The sequence below is a fragment of the Lepidochelys kempii genome, unplaced genomic scaffold (assembly GCF_965140265.1).
Source record: "Lepidochelys kempii isolate rLepKem1 unplaced genomic scaffold, rLepKem1.hap2 scaffold_151, whole genome shotgun sequence".
NCBI lineage: Eukaryota > Metazoa > Chordata > Testudines > Cheloniidae > Lepidochelys > Lepidochelys kempii.
Window position 1 is genome coordinate 128555 of NW_027333606.1, and position 25008 is coordinate 153562.

The window sequence follows — 25008 nt, forward strand, 5'->3', positions numbered from 1 at the left end:
AAGTATAAACAAAACAAAGCTTTATTATTACATAAATAATAAAACGCTATAAATACTTGCTTTACATTTGTTATACTTTAAAAATTTGCGTAAGGACACTCTGTCCAAACGGACGTCTTCCTTCTTGCAATTGCCTAAAAATAAAACTGTCTCTAACTTGTTGCATGCAAACTAAAAGTAAGAACTTGTTTTCTTCCACAATTTGGTGCCGTGACTCAGATAACGATTCCCGGCTGAAACAGCAGCAACTACTACAAACCTTTCCCCTTCAAAGTCCAAAGCACCAAACAAAAGGTAAAAAAAACCTATAAAAATCGATACTGGGGTATCAAAAAAAATATCCTAACCATGGGACTGTCTGTCCCTTTGGGCTCACGCCATGCAAACTTATTTATTATGCAACAAGGCCAAATGCACAGTGGTGCTGAAAAACTTTTTTCCGCACCCCCAATATGAGGTTGAGGTCAAACCTAATCAAAGCTAAAAAATTTTGCTGCCTCAATAAGGGTGTATTACGTCCAAACATAAAACATTAAGGTTATAGATTAAAAAAATGCATCTAAATATAAAAGTAAATAAAATAAAAGTAAATAATAAATGTGTAAAAAGTAAGTGCTGTTATCGAGGTCTGGGACTTAAGCTAACTTCAGGCACACCAGGGCCCTCACTCTCTAAGTAAAAAAGTTCTAAACATAAGGGGGGAGGGGTCAGCCAAACCACATGACCCAGCAAACAGTGCAAAAAAGTAAAAGCCCTTCCTACTTATAAACTGCTACCCCGCAAATCCTTTCCCTAAAGTATATAAAAATCTTTTTAGCTTTTAAGCAGCTAACACAGCAAACAAAATAAATAAATAAAATCATACATGTAAAAAAAAAAGCTACAAAAACCTCCATAAGTCTCAAGTGCAAAAGCCAAAAAACTCCCTCCCCAAATTAAAAACTCAAGTACAAAATGTAAAAACTAAATGTAATGCAACCAAATGCCTCCCTACCCAAACTATATTGTTAACCCTCTCAGCTCTTTCATATCCCCAATTAGTTAAAGCTAAATGAAAAAAACAATAAGGGGGGGGGGGGGAGGGTTAATTTAAAAGTCAGTTTGGCCTAAAAATAAAAAAAGCTGCCCTGCATTCAAAAATCAAAAAACAGAGACCAAGCCAAGTAGAAAAAAACTGCTTTCACACCCAGCTGGCTGTAAAAAAAATATAAACACACATAAAACAAAAAGCAAATAAGTTGCAAAACTAAAATTACATTTGCAAAGATTGTCTGCCTGGTAAAACCCAACAGTCTGCCTTTGCAACCCTAAAGCCAGAATGGTTTGAAAACGCTAAAAAGGCCACAAACAGCCGGCGTAAACTAAAATACCAAGCAAAGATCCCTAAAAGGAACGCCCCCAAAAACCCAGGGCATAAAAATCGCTCCGAAAAGGAAAAGCAAGTTACAAAATTTTGCAGCGTACCTCAAAACAATCTATACACAAAACAACCTACCATCCACCTCTCTCTCTCTATCTCTCTCTCCTACCCCCAGGGCTGGCTAGCCCGGGCAGCGTGTGTACATGTATAAAAGTGGGTCAAGGTTTAAGTATTAACAATTTTTCTTCCTTTAAGTGACGTAAAAGCAGTTCCTACACTCACCACTGTGTTAGTTTATTAATAAAGATTTAAAATTCAGTCACATGGTGGGTGCTCTTCATCTCCGCCCCTGCGATCCTGTGGTCTTAGCCTAATTAACTAAGGCACAGGCAAATTGGTAACAAAAAATCTGAGACAGTTTAAGAAAAAATTGCAAAGGGAAAAAGCCCTGAACAGTGCACACCATCTATCTGTTTTATCCTTGTTATTTTACGCTTGCTTTGTTTGGCACTGTTGGTATTATAGGTTAAAAATTGCATAATTAAAAATAAGCCCCACTCTCCATTGTAGTATGCCTAAAAACCAAAAAAACGGTTTAGCATTCCGCTCTCCACCCCTGGCTGCAAACAAAGGGTGCAGGTGGGTCTACCCCAAGTCATAGCAAAACTAAGCAATAAAAAAAAATTTAAAAAATATGTGTACCCAACAGCTCAAAAAAATGAAGCAACTAAAAGCATAAATCACTATCCAAGCAGCAACTCAAACCTCCGCCCAAAACAAGTTGCAAGCCTTAAAACAAAACCTCCAGGCAAAAAAAGCGGAACGCACATGCCTGAAGCCCTGGCTAAGCAAGTACCAGCCCTTCAGGAACATGTGAAAATGTAAGCATGTGTGCTCAGCATATGCCGCAATGGCCGTGTTGTTGCCGTAAAAAAACATGAAACAGTGAGAATGCCAATTGGCCATGCATTCTGCCCAGGTGGCCAGCCTCACACGCCACCACCCGGGTAGCCCTTGGAAATAAAAATGTTTCCAAAAAAATAACCCAAAGGGGTGGGGGCTAATTCAAAAGCCCACCCTCCTTGCTAAAGTGGTAAAAAAACAAGGCTTGTACCCATAAAAAGGAACGGTTCTGCAAAAAAAGCAAAATCGGGCCCAAGCAAGCAACACAATTTTTTTTTTTTAAAGTTAAAAACTTTAAAAGCATAGCTAATAACAAGCATCAAAAATTTAAATCCCTAGAACAATTAATTAACTTAGATTTTACTATTTTAAGTGTCATTTTAAAAAATAAGTAATTTTAAAAAAATAAAGTTAACTCTATAATTGCTAAAAAAATTAAGTAGTTAAATTTTACAAAATGCTGGGAAGAAAAAAGAAATTCTTGGTTTCTTTGCAGCCAGTTGAAAGAAAAAAAAAGGGCCCTTTTCAAAAAAAGGTCTGCAAATAAATCCAGGCCAAAAAAAAAATGATTTAATTAAAATCATTTGGCCATAAACATTTTAGTCAAATGAGCTAAAAATACATAAGGGGTTTTATTAAAACCTAACTGCCCCAGGAAAAAAACGGGGGCTTAAAATGGGTTCAAGCAGCCGTAAAATCTGCAGAACAATGCCAGGCATTAATAAAATGTGTTAGGTCTCTGTATTCACAGGTAAGACAAGTCCTGCTCCAAGAAACTTCACCCAGCCTGCCATTGGTTAAAAAACAGGTAACTGGGTCTACGTACAGGTCCATCAACACAAAACTGCTCTGGCCCCACGCTAAAAAGGCCCTTAGCAAGTCCTGCTAACTACCAACACTGCTGTAAAGTGCCAAGAGCTCACTGCCTGAACCCATGCTTCTTTCTGCAAAAAAGTCGCTCGGCCTCAAAATAACTCCACTTCAACTACTAATCAGCCTGTCCCTCCTTCTGGTATTGCTTTTCCTCCTTCTGGACAGCAAAACTAACAAACAAACCAACAAACTGAAGTGCTTGTAACCGCTCACTTGTCCAGTAATGAAATTACCACACAGCCAGCATTTGCCAAAAAAACCCAGACCACTGCAGGGTAACGCGCTGGTCATTCTCCCCTGCATGGTACTAAACCACAACTGCTTCAAACAAAAAAAACCCGCTCTCTCTGCTAAAACTGCCAACGTCCAAAAATTCCTAACTACAAAAAATATTAAAAACTAACCCTGGTAAAAAACCAAAAAATTATACACTGGCCAAAAAAGCCTTGTAAAACCCATGCTTAACAAAGTGGTATTAATTAAATGTGGGGCTTTATTCAACAGGCTGCGCCCTATGTTTTTAAATAAGTATCTTCAGCATGTATTGTCCTTTCTGATTGGCTGTTAAATAACAAATACCAGAAACGCCTTGTTGACACTGCCCCCGCCATTTTGTCCACTATACTATCCCCCGTAACACATCCAAGTACAGACAATACCATAGAGTCTAATAACACCCAATAGCCAAGGCCTTCCCACTTTAGTAATTTATTTAAATATTGTTTAAAAATATTTTTAACGTTCAAAATATCCCATATAAGCAAACAATTAAGTAATACAAACCGGTCAGTAAAAGTAAAGGTATATCACATGACTACAAATAAGCCTAAAAAATTTAAAATGTAAATTAGTGGGTTTTATAATGGGGTTAATATAATGGCCATTCCAGGGGTCTGTAGTATATATATAAAAAATGGGTCCTTATTGATTTTGGTGACCCAATTAGAAAATAATTAAATTCATATTTAAAAAAGGTGTGTTCTGCCACCAAAAAATTACCTGTACTAAAATAGTCCCAGTAATTAATAACCTAATCTGTACCATATTGCAATATACCCCTTCCTATGCTATTCATGTCAATGCTTCTTAAAGGTACATAAAACAATTTAAACAAATGTGGTACCGTATTTATTGAAAAAAAAGTTTTAAAATACTAATTTACAGTAATTTATGTTCCATTAAAAATTGTAAAATGTGTTTGGCCCTATCTCATTTCAGGTCAATTTTATATATCCAAACTGCTCCAAGGGGGCTGCTGTTCTGTTGGCACAACAAAGGCCCTGGGTCTCCTCTAGAAAAAGGAAATCTGGTAAAACACCTGTAAAATGGTGCCAGGAGTGCAGCAGCAATTTAAAACATTTCAAGGCCAACAGCATAATAAAAAATTAAAACAGCTAAAAAAGGCCACTGGTCTTATTACTAAAGGACAGTCAACCCAGGTACAGGCTAAAGTTGGTAAATTACATGTTATCTCCACCCTTAGTTCAAGGACCCAAAAGCGGTTAACAAAAATGGTATTAAATATCACTAAGGCAAAAAAAAATGCAGTAAAATCTGGCATGTTCAAACATGCAGAATTTCCCAGATAACCAGCTAACGGCCATTCAAAGTGACCTTAAGCATCAGGCTTGGTCCATTGCCCTTACTAGTGCTTCAAAAGTGCCATCTGATCTGTGGCCGTAAAAACAAACTCAAATGTTTTCAGGGTAAAGTTTCAGGCACTCTCAGTGCTCCTTCCAAGCCTATGGGCCGGTTAAAGGGGTGTGGGCTCCCACATACCAAATCCTGCCAGGTCCATAAAAAAAATGCAGGTAAAGTTAAATAATTCACCGTAATATTTAAAAAATTAAACCACCTTGTATGCCTAGCCAATTTGTTGTCAGTGCTCCTAAAATAACACCTTATGTTTAAATAAAAAATTAATAAACACTTTGGCCTTTAAAGCCCCCACAGCTTCAGTGCGTACAAAAGCTAAAGCCAAAAAAAGTCATCACTGTTTATAACAATGGTTGTTAAAAAGGTAGCAAACAGAAAACGACCCGAACAAAACACCGAATTTCCCAGTTAGTAACAGCTGTGTAAATGTTGAGGCCACCACTTTGTAAAATATACATTTTAATCTCATCACTGCTGCCAACAATTCCATTATTGGCCTGCAAATAAAGTCCTACAATTAAATCTTAGGTTTCAAATACCTTTGAATTAAACTACCTTCATACCAAACCAATTCCAAAACCTACACTCACTCCTACCAAAGGTTCAAAAAAATTCTAAATTACAAGGTCAAATTTATGCACTTCAAGTTATATTGTATTTATGTACTTCATTGATGTACATATATATTTATGTACTTCAAAGTATATTATATTATACTTCGAATTATATATTCAATTAAAAACCATGCATTCCACAGTTTTGAAAGTGTCTATCATAATGTAGTGTGTTATGTAACTAAGGCTATAAATCAACCCCAGCAGATTGTTACAATAAAAACAGTAATGTTTATACTGTTTTCATGTAGTTTAAAAATATGTTGTTGTAAAAAATGTAATAACAAAAATACCTTTCATGTTCAAACAGTATGCTTTGTTGTTATATCCAGTCACAGTTGATAAGGCTAACCATTTAATCTAAAATCAAAAATACAAAATCTAATAAAAATAAAAAATATAAAATGGTAGTTGTGCTAAAAAATGCACAAAAGGCGGGGGGAGAGTGTAAAAACAAAATTAAAAAACATTAAATGTCGGCCTCTCAGTTGATTTAAAAACAAAGCAACAGTCAGGCTAATGCAGAACCATAATAACGCAAAATATGTAAAGGCAGACCTGCTTAAGCGTATAAAAAACTGCAAACAAAGCTGTTTAACCTTGCCTTAAAATAAAAATAAAATGTAATTGTTAGCAAAAAATTTTTAAAACAAATAAAATATCAAAAAAGTATAAACAAAGACACCATCTTATATAATCAAAGGGTATAAATACCGCTTTATATTGTTTATACTTTAAAAAACTACTAAGGCAAAGGTATTCTTCATCCATTGCATTTCTTCCCTTGCAATTGCTTAAAAATAAACTCTTTTTGGCTTGTTGCATTCAAACTAATATATATATATATATATATATATATATATATATATGTATTTTCTTCCACAGTACTAAACCACAATTGCTCCAAAACAAACAAACAAACAAAACAAACAAACAAAGCCGCTCACTCTGCTAAAACCGCCAAAGTCCAAAAATTCCTAACTACAAAGAACATTAAAAACTGGCCCTGGTAAACAAGGCGAAGCGTTATACACTGGCAAAAAAAAAAAAACCCTTGTAAAATCCATGCTTAATAGTGTGGTAATAATGGGGTTTGGGGGTTTATTCCAAGGCTGCGCCCTGTGTTTTTCAATAAGTACCTTCAGCATGTATTGCCCTCCCTAATTCGCTTTCAAATAACAAATACCAAAGGTGCCTTGTTGCCACTGCCCCTGCCATTCCCTCCGTGATACTTCTACCCCCGTAACACATCCAAATACAAACAACATCAGATATTCTAATAAAACCCAATGGCCAAGGCCTTCACATTTTAATAATGTAATTAAATATTGTTTAAAAAATTAGGTTAAAGGTTCAAAATATCCTATCTAAGAAAACAATTAAATAAAAAACAAACTAGTCCATAAAAAGAAAAGTATACAATATCACTACAAATAAGCCTCAAAAATCTAAAATTAAAATTCGTGGATTTTATAGCGGGGTTAATATAAAAGCCATCTTAGGGGTCTATAATATGTCATAAAAAAGGTCCTTATTGTTTTTGGTTGCCCAATTAGTAAAGAACCAAATTCATATTTAAAAAGGGTGTGTTCTGCCACCAAAAATTTACCTGTACTAAAATAGTCCCAGTAATTAATAACCTAATCTGTACCATGTTGCAAAATACCCCTCCTATGCTATTCATGTCAATGCTTCTTAAAAGTATTTTAAATTATATAAACAACAAATGTGGTATGGTACTTTACTAAAATAAATGTGTTAAAGTAATAGTAATTAATGCTATATTAAAAACTATAAAATTTACCCTTGCCCTATTTAGCTTTCAGGTCACATATATCTATCCCAACTGCTCCAAAAAAGCTGCCATTTGGTGAGCAGAGCAAAGCGCCCGTGTCTCCTCTAAAAAAATATTGGGTCAAACACCTGTCAAGTGGGGCCAATAGTGCAGCAGCAATTGAAAACATTTATAGAAGCCAACAACATAATAAAAAATCAGGGCAGCTAAAAAAGGCCACTAGTCTTATGACTGAAGCACAGTTAACCAAAGTGCAAGCTGAAATGGGTAAATTACATGTTATCTCCGCCCTTAGGTTAATAACCCAAAAGCTGTTAATAACAATGGTATTAAATATCACTAAGGCAAAAAAAATTGCAATAAAATCTGGCATGTTCAAAATTTCCTAAATAACCAGCTAACGGCCATTCACAGTGACTTTAAGCACCAGGCCTGGCCCACTGCCCTTACTCGTGCTTCAAAAGTGCCATCTGATCTGTGGCCGTAAAAACAAACTTAAACGTTTTAAGGGTAAAGTTGCAGGCACTCGCAGTGCTCCTGCCAAGCCTACGGGCCGGTGAAAGGGGTGTGGGCTCCCACATACCAAATCCTGCCGGGTCCGTAAAAACAATGCATAGAACATGAAACAATTCACGGTAATATTAAAAAAAATAATTCCCCTGGTATGCCGAGCCAATTTGTTGTCAGTGCTCCTAAAATAACACCCAATGTTTACATAAAAATAAAAAGCCAATAAACATTTTTGGCCTTTAAAGCCCCCACAGCCTCAGTGCGTACAAAAGCTAAAGCCAAAAAAAAAAATTTGTCACTGTTTCTAACAGCGTTTGTTAAAAAAGTAGAAAACAAAAACCGACCCTAACAAAACACCTGCTCTTCCAAGCTAGTTACAGCTGTGTAAACGTTAAGGTCACCATTTGCAAAACATACATTTTAATTTCACCATTGCTGCAAAAAATCCTTATCTATTGGCCTGCAAATAAAATCCTATAATTAAATCTTAGGCTTCAAATACCCTTTCATTAAACCACCTTAATACCCGACCAATTCCAAAACCTACACTCACTGCTACCAAAGGTTCAAAAAATCTCTAAATTACAAGGCCAAATCTATGTGCTTCAAAATATATATCAAATTAAAAAACATGCCTTTCATACCCTCTATAAAGCATTTATCTTATGGACTAATTATAATATATTGTGCTATGCAACTAAGGCTACAAAATAACTCCAGCATATTATTACACTAAACACATTAATGTTTGTATTGTTTTTGTTTAATTAAAAAATATGTTATTGTTGTTATAAAAAACAGAATAACAAAAATACTTTTCATGTTCATACTAATTATGCATTATCGTTACATCCAACCAAAAGTTATGGAGCCGATCCTTTTAATCTAATATCAAAAATACAAGGTCTAATAAAAATAAAAGTTTAAAAATGATGGTTGGGCTAAAAGCACTGAAGAGGGGAGTGTGAAAGTAAAAAAGGGCATTTAAGTGCAGCCATCTTAGTTCTGTTAAAAAAAAAAAAAAAAGCAAAAGTCAGGGTAACTCTAACCCCTAAGAATTCAAAACTTCTAAAGTCAAAACTGGTGTAAGCGTACAAAAATTGCAAAGCAAAAACCTTGCCTTAAAAGAACAATAAAATGTAATTGTAGCAAAAACATGTTAAAAACAAATACAATATAAAAAATGTATAGACAAAGCAGAGCTTTATGTAATAAAAAGGTATAAATACTTGCTTTACATTGTTTATACTTTAAAAATTTGCATAAAAACAGACACCCTGTCCAAACGGCTGTCTTCCTTCTTGCAATTGCCTAAAAATAAAACTGTCTCTAACTTGTTGCATGCAAACTAAAAGTAAGAACTTGTCTTCTTCCACAGTATCCATTTGTTCTTGTGTCCACATTGGTACTGAGCTTAAAGAATTCCCCTCCCTCCATGGTATTTATCCCTCCGATGTATTTACAGAGAGCAATCACATGTTCCCTCAGCCTTCTTTTGGTTAGGCTAAAGCAGCCAAGCTCCTTGAGTCTCCTTTCATAAGACAGGTTTTCCATTTCTCGGATCATCCTAGTAGCTCTTCTCTGTACCTGTTCCTGTATCCTTCTTAAACATGGGAGATCAGAACTGCACACAGTCTTCCAGATGAGGTCTCACCAGTGCCTTGTAGAACGGTACTAACACCTCCTTATCTCTACTGGAAATACCTCACCTGATGCATGCCAAAACCGCATTAGCTTTCTTCACGGCCATATCACATTGGTGGCCCATAGTCATCCTGCGGTCAACCAATCCTCCAAGGGCCTTCTCCTCCTCTGTTACTTCCAATTGATGCATCTCCAGCTTATAACTAAAATTCTTGTTATTAATCCCTAAATGCATGACCTTACACTTCTCACTATTAATTTTCATCCTATGACTATTACTCCAGTTTACAAGGTCATTCAGGTCTTCCTGTATGATATCCCGGTCCTTCTCTGAATTGGCAATACCTTCCAGCTTTGTGTCACACACAAACATTATTAGTGTACACTCACTTTTTGTGCCAAGGTCAGTCATAAAAAGATTAAATAAGATTGGTCCCAAAACCGATCCCTGAGGAACTCCACTGGTAACCTCCCTCCAGCCTGACAGTTCACCTTTCAGTAGGACCCTCTGTAATAATTAGTATTCTTGAACTAATAATTCCCCATGTAGCACCATAACAAACGCCTTACTGAAATCTAGCTAAATTAGATCCACTGTGTTTCCTTTGTCTAAAAAATCTGTTACTGTCTCAAGGAAGGAGATCAGGTTGGTCTGGCACGATCTACCTTTTGTAAAACCATGTTGTATTTTGTCCCATTTACCATTGACCTCAATGTCCTTAACTACTTTCTCCTTCAATTTTTTTTCTATACTACAGATGTCAAACTAACAGGCCTGTAGTTACCCGGATCACTTGTTTTCCTTTCTTAAAAATAGGAACTATGTTAGCAATTCTCCAGTCATGTGGTACAACCCCTGCGTTTACAAATTCATTAAAAATTCTTGCTAATGGACTTGCAATTTCATGTGCCAATTCCTTTAATATTCTTGGATGAAGATTATCTGGGCCCCCCATTTAGTCCCATTCAGCTGTACAAGTTTGGCTTCTACCTCGGATATGGTTATCTCTACCTCCATAGCCTCATTCCCATTTGTCATGCTACCATTACCCTAAGATCCTCATTAGCCTCATTAAAGACAAAGGCAAAGTACTTGTTTAGATATTGGGCCATGCCTAGATATCCTATGATTCTATGATTATCCTTAACTTCCACTCAGTCCTCAGTGTTTAACTGTCCCACTTCTTCTTCCTTTGTTTTCTTCTTATTTATATGGCTATAGAACCTTTTACTATTTGTTTTAATTCCCTTTGCAAGGTCCAACTCTATATGGCTTTTAGCCTTTCTCACTTTATCCCGACATGTTCTAACCTCAATAAGGTAGCTTTCCTTGCTGATCCCTCCCATCTTCCACACCCTGTATACTTTCTGCTTTGTCTTAATCACCTCTCTGAGATGCTTGCTCATCCAGCTTGGTCTACAAGTGCTGCCTATGAATTTTTTACCCTTTCTTGGGATGCAGGCTTCTGACAGCTTCTGCAACTTTGACTTGCAGGAATCCCAGGCCTCCTCTGCCTTTAGATCCATAAGTTCTTCAGTCCAATCCACTTCCCTAACTAATGTCCTTCATTTTTTTAAAGTTAGCCCTTTTGAAATCAAAAACCCTACTCACAGATCTATTTTTTGTTATCCTTCCCTTCAGGTTAAGGTGAATTGGCTCATGATCACTGGAACCAAGGGTGTCCCCTACAACCATTTCTTCTAGGAGGTTCTCACAACTTACCAAAACCAAATCTAAAATGACATCCCCAGTTGTTGGTTCAGCAACTACTTGATGAAGGAATTCATCAGCTATCGCATCTATTAAAATCTGAGCCCTATTATTATTACTAGCACTTGTCCTCCAGTCTATATCTGGGAAGTTAAAGTCTCCCATGAGCGCACAGTTCCCATGAGTATTTACTTCATTAAAAACATTAAAGAGGTCTCTATCCATAGTGTGGAAGAAAACATGAGTTTTTCATTGTGTCCTCCACCGCTTGGGTCACCACCACTGCTGCCCCTGTGTCTGTCTTTCCCTTCTCACCTCAGTCCTTCTCCTCCAGCAGAACTCCCCCTCAACCTCCCCTGTCTCCAGCTCTGGTGGCTGGCTCCTCTGCCGCTGCAGCCACCTACACTCCTTCCGGCCAGATGAGGGATTTCAAAACGTTCTGAAGAGTGCGCAGAAATGGGTAGAGCAGCTTCACACTGAAGCTATTTCCCCACCCATTCAAGAATACAAGAGTCACCAAACAAGACGACATTTTGTATATGAGGCACGGGAGAATCTCATAAGAGACCCCAAACAACAATTCAAAGCTGAATTCTTTAACCGGGTGCTAGACTGTGCGATACAATCCGTTGCAGAACGTTTCATGCAGCTCAAGGATCACAGCAGCATATTTGGGATGTTGTAGGATGTTCCCAAACTCCTCACTGTACCTGAAGAAGACCTAAACCAGCAATGCAGGGCACTAGAGACCGTGTTGACACATGACAACATGTGCGATATTGATGCAAGTGATATAGGTGATGAACTGAAAGCCCTTTTCAGATACATTCAACAGGATCAACTCCAAAGGCTGTTCTGGAATATACGTGCACAAATAAGATGACCACCATCTTTCCAAATTATTTTGTGGCTCTGTGCATACTTCTAACACTTCCTGTAACAGCTGCCAGTGGAGAACACAGCTTCTCCAAGCTGAAATTAGTAAAATCACATCTACGCTCCACAATGACCCAGGAGAGGCTAGTCGGCCTTGCAACCATCTCAATAGAGTATGAATTGGCCCAGACTGTGGACCTTCAGGAAGCAGAAGCAGTTCAAATCTCTGCAACTAAGAAGGCACGGAAGCACCACTTTGATTATTCAAACATCAAAATGCCAGTGTTAACTTTCAAATGCCTGAACAGCAAATGTAACTTTTCTTGTCTGCATAGTAAAGTGTACTGACAATTTTTGAACAAGCCATTTAAAGTTGTTAGTTCTCCTTTATTGGGGTAGGTAGCAGAGCAGTACCATGGGCGGAGTAGAACAGAAAGAAGGCAGAATTGAGACCTTTCAAAGTTTTGGCCCAAGCAAGGGGGCATGGGGGTGTCATTTGAGCTCCCCGCCTGATAGGGTGACCAGACAGCAAATGTGAAAAATCAGGAGAGGGGGTGGGGGGGTAATAGGAACCCATATAAGCAAAAGACCCAAAAGTCGGCACTGGCCCTATAAAGTTGGGACATCTGGTCACCCTAATGCCTGAGGTGCCAAAATGTTGTGGGCCGGCCCTGCCGGCAGGTGCAGTGTATTGAATAAAACAAACACATACAAAACAGGATGTGATTGAAGAGAATTAGTCATTAAATAACTTATTTCTCTTCTGTTTATCTTGATGGAGGTATTAAATCAGGAATCACAGACTCTGCGAGCCCCAAAGCTGTGGGAGAAAGGTGGCATAAATCCCGAGTTGGAATTAGACTTTCAACAAACCAGAGAGCCGGAGGAGACAGACCTTCCCCAAGACAATGTCCTCTTATCTCCCTTTGTTCTGTAGTGGCAGTGAACATGGTTAGAAGAGATTGGCACTGCCAGGTGTGAATGGGGCTTGTGAGAGTGAAGTATTTTCATTGTATTCTGCAGATAATATTGCTCAGATTCAAAAGGAGATGCCGAGTTAACTCGAGCTACACCTTATGCATTGCCCTAACTCGACTCCTGTCCACACAGAAAAACCCTTAAGATGTGCTGCTAATAACTCAAGTGAGCTGGCCCCTCGGGGCACAGGCTAAAGCCTAAGTTAGCACAACTCACCAGCTGACATGATCTTTCTGTAGTATGGATGCAATCTAGCTGCACTTGAGTGCTTCTAATTCTCCAATGCCTTCCCACTCTTCCCCCTGTGTCCCAAGAAAGGACAGACAAGTTCTCCCACCATCCACTGGGAAAGAATCCATAGAGTGGCTCAGCTCACTGCTGGGCAAAGAGCCTTGGGATGAGCTCCTAAAAGTCTGAGTGCCCCACCTGAGTGAGTGCAGTGCCAGTCTGGACACAGCAGGACCTTTGTTTATTCACAGTGCGGCTCTTCTCATGTGAGAGAGGCTGACTCAAGCCCAGTACCTGAGTGTAGAAAACTCAGGTTAACTCTGCAGTGAAGACAAAGCCTCAGCTCTTTCAGCTGACAGGGATCTATTCTACCACAGTGGTTCTCAACTGGGGGGTCTGTGGCCCTGTTGGAGGGGGGGGTGTCACAAGAATAAATAGAGACTGGGAGTGGCTAAGTCATTATGGAAGGTAGCCTATTTCCCCTTGTTTTTTCCTACCCACCCGCCCCCCGACGTTCTGGTTAAACTTGGATTTAAACTTGGAGAGCGGTCAGTTTGGATGAGCTATTGCCAGCAGGAGAGTGAGTTTGTGTGTGTGGTTTTTGGAGGGGGGTGAGGGGATGAGAGAACCTGGATTTGTGCAGAAAATGGCCCACCTTGATTATCATGCACATTGTGAAGAGAGTTGTCACTTTGGATGGGCTATTACCAGCAGGAGAGTGAGTTTGTGTGGGGGGGTGGAGGGTGAGAAAACCTGGATTTGTGCTGGAAATGGCCCAACTTGATGATCACTTTAGATAAGCTATTTCCAGCAGGACAGTGGGGTGGGAGGAGGTATTGTTTCATGATCTCTGTGTGTATATAAAGTCTGCTGCAGTTTCCACGGTATGCATCCGATGAAGTGAGCTGTAGCTCACGAAAGCTGATGCTCAAATAAATTGGTTAGTCTCTAAGGTGCCACAAGTCCTCCTTTTCTTTCTCCCTACACATTTACTGTAATAACTCTAACTTCCCTTTTAACTAGAAATCCCCCTGCATTCAGCTTCCCTCAGTGCTGTTACAGCCTCTCCCACCCCAGCAGTTACCGAGCTGTGCCCCGTTGTGCCTGGGCACCCCAGCAGGAGCCACCGAGGTTCAGGGCTCCCTGGAGCCTTTTTACTGCCCCAGCGCCCCCATCCCCTGTGCTGAGCTGCTTGGAGAGTGCAAACCTTTCTTCTAGACTGGATGGATGTTCTTCAAACTGTTATTAACATGAAAGATCAGTAAACTGAGGGTATGTCTGTGTCTCTCCAGCCTCTCGCTCTCCAAAACTGAGGACTGTATGTTTCTGTGCGTGTCTCCTCTCAGTTCGGAGACGTTCCTTCACATTCCCAGGCCAGGCCGTGTCGGTGGCAGTCAGAGGGACGGGGGTCAATGGCAGCAGGAGGGGACGGCTCTCTTTCACTGAATGAGAATGTGGGAGGCTTGCAACCCATGAAACAAAGAGCTAAAAATAATGAGGTGATTTATGAAAGGGGCCCCCGCTGTTACCCCAGCATTATGACTGAGACCGGGGTATGAATGAAGCCCAGTTTTTCCTCCCTTAAAGGGGGGATCCCAAGCGTGTGACAAATGCTCCAGACCTCTCCCCTGGAGCCCCACAGAGGGGGAGCTGCAGTGACTGGGGCCTCTTGTACCCAGCTCTTGCCCCACCCTGCGCAGCACCAGAGCCTCCCGCTTCCCCTGCCGGCTCTGGGGCTGGGCCCAGACCCCTCCCTGACCCTGCAGCCCGGGCTCCCAGCACAGCCACAGCCCTGCCCAGGGGTCTGCAAGCCCTGAGGAGCCCTTTATAGCCCCCCCGGCACCCAGGCCAGCCCCTGACTGGCTGCTCCATTATCCTCTGTGCAAATTAGCTCCCACCCCCGAGGCTAATGAGGGCCCAGGTGGCTGTAAGGGGGGAGGGGAGCTTGGCATGTCCTGGGGTGACAGTTAAACCGACACAGCAGAGTCACCCTGTGGAGCTGGGGGTCACTAGGGAAGGGAGGGGACAATTCAGGGGGGCTGAGGTGCAGGAGGGGCTGCAGGGGTCAGGAGATGGGTTCAGGGGAGCAGAGGGGGTTGGGGGTTCATACAGGGCTCATTAGGGGGACTGAGGAGGGGGCCAGGATGGGGGAGGGGCAGAGTCCAGGCATGGGGTAGATTTGGGGGGCAGAGTTGAGGGGATTGTTGAGGAGGGGGAAGTTCGGGGGCAGTTTACAGGGGTCAGTGTTGGGGAGAGGTGGGGGGGGGGAGAAGTTCAGGCTGATCCCCTCCCTCCCCAAGGCAGGGCTGTGGGGCACAAACTGGCTGTATTAGCCAGCAAGGACTTTCTCCTCCTCCCAGCCCCATGCGGTTTGGGGCTGGGGGCACAGAGGTTGGAGCAGGGGAGGGGTGTTATCAAGCCAAAGGGCGGGGGGTTGTTTGCTTCAGGGCAGGGAGCAGAATGGGGCGGGTGCCGTTCAAAGGGCAAGCGAAGGAGATGGAAGCAGGAGGCGGCAGGTGGCAGTTCAGGGGGCATGAGGAGTAGGAGGGGGAAAAAGCTTTTTCGGGGTGACTGAAGGGCAGGGCGAGGCAGGGTGTCAGGAGGCGGATTCAGGGGAGCAGAGAGGATTTGGAGGGGTTAGTAGAAGACCCATGGGGAGATTTGTGGGGGGAGGGTGTGGGAAAGGTCAGATTACAGGAACTGTTGCTGCTTCCCCCTGCCCCCCCTCCCCCAAATCAGCCCAGCTGGGCCCCTCTGCCCTGGGGTGGGAAACTCGCAGGATGGGGCTGCTTGCACCCCTGCTAGGGTGCCCAGATAGCAAGTTTGAAAAATCGGGACAGAGTGTGTGTGTGGGGGTAATAGGCACCTATACAAGAAAAAGCCCTGAATATCGGGACATCTGGTCACCCAAGCCCCTGCAGCGTCTCTGCCCCAGGAGACCTGTTGCCCCATCGTCCCCAGGCCGAGCTGTGGGAAGGGAGACCTGAGCCACCCAAAGGAGGGAGGCCGGAGAGCCTCAGTGCAGCAGCAGGAGAGGAGAAGAGCCCAGTGCTGGGAGCAGCGGAGAGACAGAGCCCATATGTGAGGTGTAAGAATTGGATGGGGAGAGGTGGGAATTAATGATCACCTGGAGAGTGGGAGGCCCTGAGTGGCAACGCTAGGATTGGTCGTGTTCTGTGTGTTTATTATTGTGTTTATTATTGTTTATTATTATTAATAATATTGTGTTTATTATTGTGTTTATTATTGTGTTTATTACTTCCTACTATGTAATACTCAGGCCCTGAATCTGCCCTTGTGTTGAATAAAGAAAGTTTCACTGATGTAACTTAGGCTATGTCTACACTGTCAGATGTACAGCTCCAGGAGCTGCAGTGCCCCTCAGAGAGCGCTGCAGGGAAAGCGCTGCTGTGTGTTCACAATGCCAGCACAACGGCAGCTCTTGCAATGGCCACAAAGAGCAGTGCATTGTGGTAGCTCTCCCAGCATGCAAGTGGCTGCAACATGCTTTTCAAATGGGGTGGTGTTGGGTGGAGTGTGACAGGGAGTGTGTTGTGTGTATGTGGGGGGAGAGAGAGTGGGTTTTGTGGGGGCTGAGGGCATGTCAGCATACTGTCTTGTAAGTTCAGACAGCAGCAGACTCCCCTCCCACTGCTGCTCAAGCAGCAAACCACAGTAATGGTTTGCTTTGTACCAGAGCAGATAATCATGCCAGCTGTCAGAAACGGAGCTTTGAAAGGACATATCCGCATTCCTACAGCCGATTCCAAACAATGACAAGAGTGGCCACTTGACTTAAGGGGATTAGGGGACGTTTCCGGAGGCCGATCAGAGTGCAGTAATGCAACACCTGGTTCACACTGATGCTGGGGCATTTCAGCATAGATGCACCAAGCGTTATGCTTCTGGTGGAGGTGGATTACCAGGGGCACTCCCGCTGCAGAGTCCAGGTGCTCTACGTGCCTTGCCAGTGTGGATGGGTTGTGAGTTAGGGTGCCTGGGGCTGCTTTAATGCACTGTAACTCACAAGTGTAGCCAAGTCCTTAGTGATTTTCAGCTATTAGGCTGGGCACAAATGCTGTCCTGCCATAAGTAATTGTCAGCTCTTTTGAGCACTTAAAATAACAAAAGTCCCTATCTTCTGAACAGTGGGGAGGAACAGGTTAAACCAGACCAGGGACCCTTAGGGAGAGTTCACTCCTCCTGGCAGAGATCCCTCTCCCCACCCCTCTTACTTTCACAGGAGTCAGGCATTTGAGCACCTGGCTTAATGAGTCCTTTCAACTGAGGTTGACCCCTCATTTGAGACAGGTTAAGCACAGTTCTGCTCCCCTTTACTTATACAATAAATGCAACAACACTGACAACAACATTTCACTACCCCTTCATTCAGTACTAAAGTGATTTGTAACACAAATCAATACTGATCACTTTGAGCAACACCTCTATATCTGATGGATATCTAGGCAGAGTAGGTGAGTTCATGTAAATACAATTTGCTCCTAAAGTCTCTCCCGATCCCAGCTAGCTGTCATGGGAGAACTCATTCGGACCCTGTTTACATAGTTATGTTAGGAAGAAGCTTCTCCTCTACACATGTTTCTATACAATTTCCATTAGATGGTTTCTTGCACCTCCCACTGAGACATTTTGTAATGGCCACTGTCAGAGACAGGATGGATCACTGGTTTGATCCAGTACAGCAGGGAGATGAGATACCGAGCTAGATGGCCTTTAGGTCTGATCCAATACAGCAAGAATGTGGGATACTAGGCTATATGGGTGATTGGTGTGATCCAGTACTGCAGAGAGGTGGGGTTACCAGGCTTGATGGGCTGTTATTCTGGTTCAGCAAGGACACAGGGATACACGGACTATCAGTTTGCTTTGGTATGGCTGTTCCAGTTAGTGCAAGGCTGCTGCACAGGAAGATGTGACCTGCAATTGATTTTTTTTTAGTTTTCAATTTTAAAAAACGGTACAGGCTGTCAGATTTGTTCATATTCCGTTTTTTAAAATTAAGGGTTTTGTTTTGTTGAAGTGTATCCTATTTAAAGAGACTCTTGGCATGTCTATTATTTCATGTAAAATGCTTCCTTTAGGCTCTTCAGAACCTGCTCTTTAGTTATATTTTTCCAGTCTCCTGGAAGTTCTGCTGCTTTAGCACCATACGCTCTAGCTAACTGGTCATTGAATGATTTGAAAACAAATTTCCAGAAATCAGAAGCATCAATACTGGGATCAGGCTGAATGTGCCAGTCTGGGTAGTAATGGCGGTAATCTTTGTAGGGATGAAATTTCCCATCTGCGGCTGCAGTTCGGAATTCACGATTGGAAACCACATCAGAGGAGCATATGGAATGCTCAAGCTTTTGTGAATCACAGTCCCTGAAGTTCCCTAACACTTCGGGTCGATGGACTGATACAAAATGCTCTTTATGGTCAGTGCCTCCTGCTTCACAGGGGGCTTCACAGAACGGACACTGCTTCCCACAGCCAAACACTCGCTTGAAGATCTCATCCTGGGGTTTCACTGACAGGCTGGAGAGTTTGGTCTCAAGTTCCAAATGATTAAACTGGGTTAAGATTTGTTGTTCCAGCTCCAGAAGGAAGATTTCAATGTTACCAGAAAGCTGCTCAATTTTTGCTGTGTTTTTAAACTGTACTCCAACCAAGCTATTGCTGGAAATGGCCAGGTCCTGCTGCAGCTCTTTGCAAAAGCTGTCTAAAAAGACAGAAACTGTGTTATTGTTTTTATTTATGGAGTTTTTCAGAACTCCCTTGATTTTATTTATTATTCTGGATAGAATCCCTTTCTCCAAATCTCTCAAACTTGCCTTCCCTCCATAGTGGTCTATCAGACATCTCTGTATGCAGGATTTGACAAACTCTTCATAGTTACTTATCTATTTCACATAGATGTCAAAGTTCATCTCTTCCAGCAGCTTCTTTAGGAAAAAGAACTGAAAGAAGCTTCGGCTGGCGTATTCAAGGGCCTGTTCACTGCTGAGAAAATTGTCAACTATTTCTAGTCCGAGCCTTTTGTTGACATAACCCACCAGGGCAGGTTTGTGACACTGATCACAGAAATTCCTCGCCCTTGTTTGGCTTTCCTTCTTTTCCAAATAGAGATCAGTAAATATAGAGAAATAATGAGGTTTCAGCTTCTCCAGACGTTGCTGAGGATCGTTTTCTTTGATAAAATCTTCATGCATCTTCTGAAATGTCCAAGCTGCTTCCTCCAAAACGTGACGCTTCAGGTCAACTTCAAACAAAGGAGAAGTGTGAAGTTTCTCAATCTCCTCCTCTTTTAACCTTTCATTAACCATATGCAGCAGTTCTCCACAATAGGTTTCATCATAGTCTGTTTTGGATTTAACTTTTTCTTCAATGTATTTCTTGCATTCAATCATTAAAGATAGAGCAAGCTCTTCAGTTTTACAGTAACATTCCTGTGAGAAGTATTCTACAACTGCTCTGGTCCATTTTAGGTTTAAGTATTCCTTCTTCATTGGGAAAGACTTCATTCTATAATCCAGCAGGCTTTTTGCATGTTGCAGTATCTGTCTGACAGCACCCCCTCTGTGCTTCAGATCCTTTCTCAGGTGGAGATCCATATCTTGAACAACTTGATATTTCTGTAAAGTACAGAGCGTTAACTCTGACAAGGTTTCTCGCCACATTGTTTCAAATTCTTTTTTCAGTTTCTCATGGTCTAGTTTATCTTCTCTGTTTCGGCATTCAGCCAAGAGTCTGGCAACTTCCCCTTCAATTTTCTGCTTGTACCCAGACTGGATATTGTCTATCTTGTGCTGTTCTCTTCGTATTCGAATTGCTTCCTCACAGTTACTGGTTTTCAAGTTCTCTTTTGAGGCTATTTGCGCTCCTTTTGAAATCTTCTCTGTACTTTTCTATCAGGTTCAAATTTGGAGCTTCACCTTTCAAATACTGTTCTATGTTATTCAAGAGCTTCTGTTCTCCCTGCTGTAGTTTCCCTTGTGCTTCCATTTTTAAGCTGTGAAAGAGATCACCCTCTAGTGTCTCTGGCAGCTGATTCTAGATAAAAGTTTCTTTTTCAGATATCCAGAGATACATCTCCTTGCGGAAACCCCATTCCCATTCAGAATACTTCACAGACAGCAGGTTATAGGCTTCAGCTACAAGGCTGTTTCCAAAGCTAAAGATGAAGTTCTCATGTTTCACTGGCTTCCACAAGCTCTTCAACCATACGATAAAATCAGGAATATCCTTTCCAGCTCTTTTCCGTGAACGGTTCTCTATGAATTCAAACAGATATTTCTTTCGCTCTCACACCCTCTCACTGTGTCCAGTGTTTACGGGAGCCATGGGAGGGACTCCATGCCGCAAGCCAGGCATGTACCAATTGTGTTTTTCTGGGTCATACTCCATAATATCAGAAAATGCCATTTCCCTGCTTTGCTTTTCCATCCTTGCTGCAGCTTTGGTCATTTCATACAGCTGCTCCAGGAGGTGTTTCCTGTCCCTCATGTTTTGAACATGAGCAGACACATCGCTGACGTTCTGGTGCACAAACTGGCAGTTTGGCTGTTCTCTGTTCTGAGAAATGCATGGACCACAATTTGCAGAACATCCTTCTTTTCTGTGGCATTCTCCATGGCCATGTTAACGATGGTGATGTCACTCAGTCCAATCACCAGGGTGGCCAGCTCATTGTCATGTTGATAACTGTCTTCCAGTGCTGTTAGTTCAGGGGCCTTCAGACCTTCAGTGTCTATCACCAGGATGAAATCACAGCCAAGCGGCTCCTGAACAGCTTCTGTAACTTTAATGAGCGTCGTGAAGGCTCCTCGCGCACATCGACCGCTACTCACCGCAAACTGCAGGCCGAACATGGTGTTGAGAAGGATGGATTTCCCAGTGCTCTGCACTCTCAGCACTGTTACAACCACCATTCTGGATCTATCCCCTAGTCTGATATGGAGATGAGTTAGAACATCTACTACCCAGTACATGGGGACGTTGGACGCATCTCCATCGATCAGCTCCACAGGAAACCCTTCCAGCATCAGGTCAGCTACTATGCATGGGAGACGGGTGAAATGTCTTTGGCTTTCTTCCATTTTCCCTTCTTTAACCATTGAGCATTCAACTTCATAGAACTGCCCCAACTCACGCATGAAATGCTCCACCCCCAAGGAACTATCAGATATTAATTTATCTAATTCCTCCAGCTGTTTTCGGTCCACTCCTGGAGTTTCACATTTCTCTTTATAGTCCACCCGCATTTTAGAAAGATTCGCCCTCGCAATATTATCCAGGCTAAATTTCATCCATTTCAGAAAGTAATGTTTCTCCACTGGCTTCAACTGTTCTATTCCCTTGATGAACTTAGTCAAACCATTAGTACGGTCACACTGATTCCGCTGTCTGCGTATCTCTAACCATTTCTGTTTCAGCTCAGATTTATAGTTTTCAGTGGCCATGACCCCTTGCCTTTTCATTCGGCACATCTCTTCTTCCACTTTAGCCAAGTTTTTCCATAGGTCTCCTTGCAGGCTCAGCATTCCCCTTTTGTATTTTGCCCCATCTCTTATTTCTGAAGTGATTTCTTCAGTATATTTGCTCGCACATTGACACGCCTGACAGTCCTCATCCAACAGGATTCCTAGGTCATGTGCTGTCACAGCCATGGCTTCCAAACTCACTGTCTTCGGAGATGAATTCACTATGGTTCCTATGGTGGACTGCACCTTTTTCACAAATCCTGCATTATTCATGGTATGATCTTTCACCAGTAGCTGTGATTTGCTCAGCTTCAACACTGAGGACAGCTTATTAAGGAATCCCAGAGTTTCTTTGGGTTTCTTATTCTTGCAGTTGAGGATGAAGTAATATTTAGAGCTGGATTCTTTCCGAGATGATATCAGTGCCTATTCTCTCTCACCGATGCTCTCGGTAACTATGAACACTGCGAAGGAGACCTCTGTTGAAAAGCTAAACTGTAGCCAGTGGGACTCAATGTCTCCACGCAGATTTGTAACTGCAATGGGTTCTGGGAAAAGATCAGAATTTTCCGTCCCCCCAGGGAAATACCAGGAAATCTCAACCAGCCCATCTGCGATTTTCTGAAGGATGTTCCCAGACTCCATGTCCCGCACTGATAAAGAAATCGTGATGCTGCTGGTAGGGGCTGAGAACCTCATTGAGGAGTTGGGACTTGGATAAGCTGTAGCTCCCCATCCACACAAAAGAAATGGTTGGCATTGACGTGAGCATCAAGCTCTCCTCTCTGAACCCTCTGCTCTCTGCCAGGGAGTGCGGCCTCCACTTCCGCACAATGTCCCTCATGGCCCACAGTATTAGGGTGCACTTGGGGGTGTCAAGGGTGAGTAGCAGCAGAGGAAGGGCAAACTGGCACATGGACATTTTGGACAGGATCTCCTGCTGTAGGAAACTGAGCAAAGCAGAACAGCACAGAGAACATCAAGAGGTTGCAGAGAAATTTTCATCTCAGTGTCACTAAAACAGAAAGTGCCATCAATATGCAGCTTCTCCTCATAATCACCATTTCTTCTGCAGGAGCCTTGTGCCCAATGCTTGTATTTCTGGCCGTCCCATTCAGAGCCATGACCTTCCTCAGGAAATGCCAAGGTAAATCACCTAATGCCTCTGGAATCTTGTTCTTGATGCTTTCTGGGCAGATCTCCAGGACATCCCTCAGCCTGATCTTGATGCTTCTGTGCTTCTCCAGGTTTAATCTGGACAGAACATCTTGAAATGCTTTACTTCTTTCTGCAGAAGGAAGGTAAAACAAACCAAAATTTCAGAGTAGAATATGGTGACTTTATATACAGTTTACTCATTCCATAGACAGCCTGATGTTTGTAATTTAAAGAAAAGCAGTACCCAGTAAGTAACAGATGACTTATACATCCTGGGTTCAATTCTTCTCTTACTTATATTGATATAACAAAAATGAAGCCAATGGGATTACTTCTATACAAATAAAACATAGTTCTGGCCCACTTTGAACTCCGCTAATGCGAGGTTGGTTTGCATTTTTTGATCCCAATCCTTATCCTCAGTGCAGTGCAAAGTCCACTTTAAAATGGCTTAAGTGGCCAACTGAAAATTTCCTAGAAAATCTTCCTGTATAACCAGATCTATGACATCCCAGCTCACAGCTACTGGAGGAGGGGGCATAGACTCAGGACCCTGTCTCTGTTTTGATCCCAGAAGCTGGAATGATCCCTTGGCTGCTCTAAGCTGCTGCTCAGGATCAGACTGGTGCCTGGCAGTCTGAGGATCAGGTGTCTGTGATGGTAGCCTACACCCCTCACCCTGAGCTCTGCTGGGCATCAATGGCTCATCCGGAGGATTTGACCCTTTATTTCCCTTTCAGCAGTCAGTGCAGATTACGCCTTCTGGGAAGACTTATTTTTGATTTTCTTCATATCTTCCTCCATCTCTTTGCTGGGACATGTCTTTTACAGGTGTAGCTAACAGCACTGTGGCTTTGCTTACCTCCCAGCGACGAAATCAGTCCCTTCACTCACGCTACTTTCTCTCTCCTTTTGGGGAGCTGTGAGTACTGTCATTACTTACAAAGCAAATTTACCCACATTGCAACATGGGGAGCTAATGCTAAGACACCTCCAGGCCAGTCCTGGTACGGTAATGTCTCCAGTGCAGTGTTAGGGTATTTGTATCTGATAAATGATTAATCCATTTATTATGTGTTATAGAGACATTATTAAGGTCACAAGAGCAAACTATTCCACTGCACAGGAAAGATAGGAAGAGTGGCAAGAGACCACCCTGGCTTAACCAGGAGATCTTCCATGATCTAAAAATAAAAAAAAAGAATCCTACAAAAACTAGGTCAGATTACAAAGGATGAATACAAACCAACAACACAAGTATGTAGGGGCAAAATTAGAAAAGCCAAGGCACAAAAGGAAATCAAACAAGCTAGAGACATAAAGGGTAACAAGAAAACATTCTACAAATACATTAGAAGCAAGAGGAAGACCAAGGACAGAGTAGGCCCATTATTCAATGAAGACAAAAAAGCAATAACAGAAAATGTGGAAATGACATGTGTTTAATGACTTCTTTGTTTCGGTTTTCACCAAGAAGGTTGGTGGCGATTGGACGCCTAACATAGTGAACACCAGTGAAAATGGGCTAGGTTCAAAACAGGGAAAGAGCAAGTTGAAAATTACTTAGACAAGTGAGATGTCTTCAAGTCACTAGAGCCCAATGAAGTGCATCCTAGAATACACAAGGAGCTGACTGAGGAGATATCTGAGCCATTAGCTATTATCTTTGAAAAGTCATGGAAAACAGGTGATATTCCAGAAGACTGGAAAAGGGAACATATAGTGCCTATCTATAAAAAGGGAAATAAGGACAACCCAGGGAATTACAGACCAGTCAGCTTAACTTCTGTACCCAGAAAGATAATGGAGCAAATAATGAAGGAATCAATTTGCAAACATCTAGAAGATAATAAGGCGATATGTAATAGTCAGCATGGATTTGTCAAGAACAAATCATATCAAACCGACCCGATAGTTTTCTTTGACAGGGTGATGGCCTTGTGGATAGGGGGAAGCGGTAGATGTGGTATATCGAGACTTTAGTAAGGCATCTGATATAGTCTCAAATGACCTTCTCATTAAAAATAGGGAAATACAACCTAGATGGAGCTATTATAAGGTCGGTGCAAAAGTGATTGGATAACCATTCCCAGAGTAGTTATCAATGGCTCACAGTCATGCTGGAAGGGCATAACGAGTGGGCTTCTGCAAGGATCAGTTCTGGGTCTATTTCTGTTCAATATAGTCATCAATGATTTAGATAATGGCATAGAGAG

General features: G+C 42.0%; 1 pseudogene; it reads right to left on the reverse strand.

The window, feature by feature from the left end:
* Positions 1–18223: 18223 nt before the first annotated feature.
* LOC140904513 (up-regulator of cell proliferation-like) lies at positions 18224–22922 on the reverse strand (annotated as a pseudogene).
* Positions 22923–25008: the final 2086 nt, after the last annotated feature.